Raw genomic sequence first — 7,021 nt, forward strand, 5'->3', positions numbered from 1 at the left:
TATATATATATATGTATGTATATATGTAGCATTCTTGAAATGATAAAATTATGGAAGTGTAGAACAGATTATTGGTTGCCAGGGGTTAAGAAGGAGTTGCAGCTGGGAGGAAAAAGGGTATGGCTTAGAAAGGGGCAACAGGAGGAATCCTGAGACATACAAAATCTAAAACATTAAAAAAATTTTAAAAAATTAAAAAAGGGGGCCCCTGGGTGGCTCAGTCAGTTAAGCATCTAACTTCGGTTCAAGTCATGATCTGGTTGGTGGGTTCGACCCCCGCATCGGGCTCTGTGCTGACAGCTCAGAGCCTGGAACCTGTTTCAGATTCTGTGTTTCCCTCTCTCTCTGCCCCCTGCTCATGCTCTGATTCTCTGTCTCAATAATAAATGAAAACATTAAAAAAAAGTTTTCTAAATCTAGAAGAATCTCCAGACATATTTTGTATCTTGGCTGTATCACTGTCAACATCTTTGTTGTGATATTGTACTGCAATTTTGAACAATGAATAATGTTAAACATTGGGGAAACCGGGAAGAGGGTATATGGTATTATCTCTCTATATATTCTTTTTTCATGTTTTAGACAGCTGCTACTACCTTTGCTGTCATGGATGATGTTTAGATGGAGTTCTTTGGACCTCAGAAATATTTAGATCCTTTTTTTTTTTTTTCCTAAGGCCACCTTTGGTTTTGTCTTGTTCTCTTAGGTATCCTATTCCATGCTTCTCATGAAAACTAGGCACCCTACAGTTTATCCTTATCTTGAATGTCCTCCCAATTGCCTTTCACCACAATTTCCACTGTTCTTGAAAGTCTTTGTAGGGTTGAACTTCACCACCACCCATTGCAATGAAGTCAGCTCCTTAGTGAAGAGGTTAGGAGCCATCTGTTTCACAGCGTGCTTTTCCTCCAAGGTAAAATTTCTGAACTAAGGCTCTGGATGCTGGCAGGCTTCTCTTTTAGTGACATCTCATTTGAGAAGCTAAACAGTTGGTGGAGGAAAGGGGGCATCAGCATGAGATCCTCTGGTCTTCCCTTTTCTGACACAGAACATTGCTTTACCAGATGAGTCAAGGGTGATAAAGGACTCAGTATTCTCAGTTTGCTTTGTTCAAGAAAGAACTTCTATTCCATTAGTATCAATTGTATGGAAAAGGAGAATCACTACCTCTCAGTTGCACTCACCTGAGACTTAGCCTCAGCAATAGGTGTCTGGGGACAAGAGAAATGCTGATATCCTGCTCCTTCCAGGAAAAGAGCTCTCTCTGACCAGGAGCTCGGGGGTTAGTGAGTGGAGAGGGAGCCCTGTGTTTTGGCTGCAGCAGTGTGGAGTGGAGTCTCTGCCTCACTGAGCTGGGAGGGCAGTGGTAAGGAGTGATCTTGATTTGAATACCACAGACTCTTCCCTTTGTTACAGAATTTTCACAGATTATCTTTAATAGATATTTCTTCATGTGCTGTTTGTGATTGCTTCCATAGGCTGTAAGTGGTTTTTTAGATATACTCTTCACCCAGTCTCACTTGGGAACAAGTCAGCCTAGCTCCTCACACTATGATGCCAGAAGTATTATGAATTGCTTTTTATAAATGCATGTGAATGTAAACTTACCTCAAAAGAAAATAAATCAGCACATAAATACATAGCATGGCTAAACTATATCTTAGACCAGTGTTATAGGTCTCATGTTTAAAAAAGTAGACTCACAAGAAAAGTAGTTAATCAGTTATCTCTGATATTTTAAACCACTAATATCTACAAAGTGATCACCAGGTAACATGCAAGGAAGGCTCTTGACATGATGCTGAGTATCTGTATTCTCTGTACAAACATCAAGAAGTCATGTAATGAAAGGTATATTTTTAAAAATTTTTTAATGTTTATTCATTTTTGAGAGAGAGAAAGAGACAGATCACGAGTTGGGGGAGGGACAGAGTGAGAAAGGGAGACACAGAATCCAAAGTGGGCTCCAGGCCTTGAGCTGTCAGCACAGAGTCTGACGCAGGGCTCAAACTCATGAATCACGAGATCATGACCTGAGCAAAAGTCAGATGCTTAACTGACTGAGCCCCCCAGGCACCCCATGAAAAGTACTTTTTAAAAGGAAATCAATGAGTTAATAATTAAAATTTTTAAAAAGAGAGTAGATAAGACTCTTCCTTATAGAAAAATGCCAACTAAAAAAAGTTGAAAGTCTATAGAGTTGTAATATTACCATTTTGTTATGATCATAGTAAAGGTGGATATAATCAGAATATGCTCTCTATAAAGGAGTAAGTTTGCGTGGTCTGAAAGAATACCCTCATAGATCGCTCATTAGTTGTAAGGGGTAATACTGGATAACACCTTGAACAGAGGACTAAAACTAATATCCTTAATAAGGGGCGATTAACCATCATGTGCTTCTAGATGTGGTAATCTAAAAACTTCAACATCACTTACAGGATTTTGTCTGGTAATGCAAAACTTGAATCTAACAGTGAGGAAACATCTGACAAACCAAAATTGAACATTTTATAGAACAGTAGAACATGTTATAGAACAATGGGCCTTTGTACTTCAAAAACATCAATAGCATGAAAGAGAAAGGCTGGAAAACTGCTCCAAAGTAAAGAAAAATAGAGACATAACAACTCAATGCATTACATGATCCTGGACTAGACAATTGACATAATGTGATAAGAACAGTAGATTAGAAAAAACAGCATCTCATAAGTGTCAGATTCCCATATTTTAATATTACTACTTCTTTGGACTGCATGTTTTTATGTCCCCCCAGAATTCTTATGTTGAAACCCTAATTTCCAATGGATGGTATTTGGAGATGGGACCTTTGGGATGTAAGAGGTCATGAGAGTGTAGCCCTCATGATGGGACTAGGGTCCTTATAAAAAGACCCTAGAGAGCTGTTCTCCATCGTGGAAAGATAGGAAGACTGCAAACCAGGAAGACTGCCTTCACTGAGAACCAATTCTGTTAGTACCTTGATCGTGGACTTCCCAGCCTCCTGACTGAGACTAATAAATATCTGTTGTTTAAGCCACCCATTCTGTAGTAAATTATTAATAGCAGCCAAAGCAGACTAAAACAAGTACTATGGTTATGTCAAAGAAAATCCTGATTCTTTGGAAACACACACTGGAACATTAAGGTGTAAGGAGGCATGATACATGCAACCTACTCTCTGGTGATTTAGAAAAATATAGATGTATACACAGATCTCTCTGTATATAGAGAATATGATAAATGTTTTTCTTGCAATTTTTCTTTAAGTATGAAATCTTACAGAGATGTCTTGCTCCTCCTGCTTAGGGCTTTTCATTCTCCTTTAGCTTGTGAAGAAAACACATATTAAAAATGTCTTAAATTCCTCCACAGTCACTCTTCAGTAAACAGACTGACAACTATTCTAATATGTACAATATATTATCATAGAAGTTAGAGATCTTAATACTTATGACCGGCCAGCAAGATTGTTAACAATTATATCAACATTTAACGCTGTGTGACACCACCAATTCCTTTATTGAATAAAAAGCAGTTTTAATACTTTTGGTTATCTGTGGTGTTTTCAAAACCCTTGTGACCCACTACAAGCTGAACCTTTGAAAGTTTTGTTAACTGGCTTTACCTGGAGGAATAATGTTACTATCATGCAAACACAGTGAATAAGGATCCTCCAAATAGTTCTACAAAGAGGGTAGAAAGTTTTTCAAATTACTCAAAATGTGTAATAATGGCATAAAAAACTACTCTCCCCAGTTTCATCATTCAGGCAAATACATCATTGCTTGAAGGCAGAAAGGTCCACATGTTAAAGAAGTAATCATTACAGCTTGCTTTAATGAAAAAAGTGGCTGTACTTCTGAATAAACCACAAAAGAACAACCCTCTTTTGATCTGTGCTCTAACAGGCTTCTTTTCCTTCTGTGCAACACTTGTTCAGAATTCTAGATCTGACAGGAACAAAGAAGTTGCACTTACAGACCTGGCTAGTCTTTTATACTCTTTTCAGAAATAAATGCTTTTAGTTTTGCTCCCATAACTCCCTGGAAATAATTACAACTGGTTCTGTATTATCCTAAACGCCATCTCCTTCCCTGAAGAATATTGTTTTGGAATAAATGCCTATAATAAATCCATTTCTTTATTAGCAATTGTTGAAGAGACCAATGCAATTGCCAGGTCTTAAAACCAGAGCATTTAATCCAAACCAAATATGGTCTTAATAATAGAATTGCATTGGAAGCATTTGTGCTTTTACTAAAGCATAGTAAGATTTGGTGCTGTGTATACATGAATTCTTTTGCCCAAGTTGACTGCTCCTTAAGTAAATTACACGCTCAAGCTACTTCCCCTTTTTTCAGATTTATGAAAATATTGACTAATTCTCAATGAGGGCTTGAGCCTTTTAATTCATTTAATTTGCCTCTTGGTGGCATTCTCTTAGTCAAGAACCAGGTCTCCCTAATCTTAATGCTGCTGTGCAGCCAATATTCAGACAGATGGTTCTATAAATAATCACTCAACAAGAAAAGCAAGTCAATAGAAAACTGGGGGCACCTGGGTGGTTCTAGTTAAGCATCCAACTCTTGGTTTCAGCTCAGGTCATGTTCCCACTGTTCTTGAGTTCGAGCCCCATGTCATGCTCTCTGCTGTCAGTACAGACCCAGCTTTGAATCCTCTGTCCCATCTCTCTCTGCCCCACCCCTGCTTGCACTCTCTCAAAATAAATAAACTTAAAAAATAAAACTGATGAAAACAAAAGTTGAAGCTTAAACTTTCTTATTAAATTATGAATTGAAAGAATATCAAAATAATGTCACTGATGTAAATCTAAACATCTATTATTATGTTACTTGGGATGCAGTCTAAGAGAACTAAATTAGAGGAGTTATCAAAACCAGTGATAGGCTCCCTTTGCAATCTAAACTCGTAAAGCAAAATAATGGATCTAAGCCCCAGTAAAACATAAAAAAAAAGTCACACAGAAAACATTTCCCCATAGTTAAAAAGTGTCCATTTTGAACCCTGAACCATTCAGCAAACAACTCTGCTTCTTCCAAATCTGACCAGTCCCTACTTCACATGCTGGCCTTAAAATCACCCATTTTGAGACTCCTGCACTTTATGGTTTCTTCTCCTTTGCTATACTAAGCTAAATAAACCTGGTTTTGTGGTAGCTATAGGCATCTCTCTAATCTTCTGTTAGTGTGTTACAAAGGATTTTCTTAAAAACACATAGTTCTAGCTACCCATAAAAGATTACTATTAATGATTAAGTAGTTTTTCTATTTCAGGCATGGTTTTCTTGGTGGTTGACATGGTTGTGATCATATTAGATATCTTCCACTTTTGAAAAACAAGATTTTAGAAATTTTAGCTAAACATTTTCAAAGGAGATAAAAACAGTAAATTATGTTGGTAGAATACATGCCAAAGTTTAACCATTTCATTTCCCAATCACTAGACATTTAAACGTTTTTCAATTTTTTTATTACAAACAAATCTGTCATAATATTTTGCATAAATGTTTTCCTACAGATTAAAGTATGTCCTCAGGATAAAGCCTTGCAGTGACAACTGAATTGAAGAGTATGAGTATTTGGGTGCTCTACTCACAGCGGAGAGCTTGTTTTCCAAGAGTTCTACCCATTAACTCCTACCTGTAACCGGTCTCTCTCAATTTTCTTTAAGAATTCTCAAACTTAGGAAGAAAATCAAATGAAGTCATAAAGCACTTACTGGAAAAGCAGGAAATAACAAATACTAAGAATAATTACTTTAGGCAAAAATAATCAGATAGGTTTGGCTATAGGCAAAAACAGGCATCTGAAAATTTAAAAGAATTTTCTGACTTAAGTTCTTTTCAGAATTGTTGGTGTGGAAAAAAAAAGCTGGACATTTTTGTAAGGCATTGAAGTGAGAAAAACACAAACATGAGTGAAGTATTTTATAAAGTGCTTTTTGAGTGTGAACGCTGAAAAAAAAGGTAGCTATAGGTAATAAAAAGGTAAGGTAATATCTGAGATTATCTTTAAACAGCACATGTTTTCTACAGTCTAGAGCTTAATGATGGTTAGCTAGGCCTCAGCTCCCTGGACTCTCTTGCTTCCCCAGTTTTCTTCAAGCCAACCTGGAGACTGGAGTTATCCTTAATTTTCCTACTCGAGATATTAATGCATGCTGTGGCTGAGAGAATGAAGCTAGGGAACAGGTGAGTAATATAAAGATATTCAGGTATCTGTAAGTCAAAATTCAACTAAACCTCCACAGTTCGGCCCGGCGCAAAAAAAAAAAAAAAAAAAAAAGAAAAGAAAAGCGAAAAAATGGAAGAATGTAGTCCCCATCATCCGCCGTTAGGCGCAAACTGAAATCGGTGAACTTCAATTCCACAGCCATTCATTTCCAATTGCAAACACTCCACATTCCCCGTTCTGCCCTTCACTATAACACAGACCCCAACTCGCCCAAGGCTCCGCAAAGCTGCAGTTGACGTCAGCGTGGCAAAATGTGTGCGCCATGCCTTGGAGTCCTTTTCCGTTCTCTTCTACCGACGCCGGACGCTCTCGGGCGGAACTAGAACTACAACTCCCAGATTCCTGCGCGGCGCGGAGAAGGCAGCCCAACACTGAGCGAAAGAGGCTCCGGGGGATAGCGGGCCAGAGGCGGCCCCTCCTCCTTTTGAAGCGGTTTCGCACCTCTTTCCGCCCGCCCGCGGCGTCGGCGGCGTCGGCGCTCACGCAGGGGCGGGTCACGGCAGCGCGAAGCGGTGCTGGGCGGGAAGGGAAGTCGTGGCGGCGACGGCGGCGGGGACAGCAACGACGGCGGTGGCGGCGGAGACCGCAGCAGCTGCGGGGCTGTCAGTTAGGCCGTCGGAGAAATGGGAGACCCGGGGTCGGAGGTGAGCGGTGGAGCCTTGGGCCGTGGCGTTCTCAGCGGAGCGGCGAAGGGCTTTGTGTTTTTGTTGAGTGTGCGGCCTGCTGTGCGGGCGCCGAGCGATAGCCTCGGCGTCTCGGGCCGA

The sequence above is a fragment of the Suricata suricatta genome, chromosome 7, assembly GCF_006229205.1.
Source record: "Suricata suricatta isolate VVHF042 chromosome 7, meerkat_22Aug2017_6uvM2_HiC, whole genome shotgun sequence".
Classification (NCBI taxonomy): Eukaryota; Metazoa; Chordata; class Mammalia; order Carnivora; family Herpestidae; genus Suricata; species Suricata suricatta.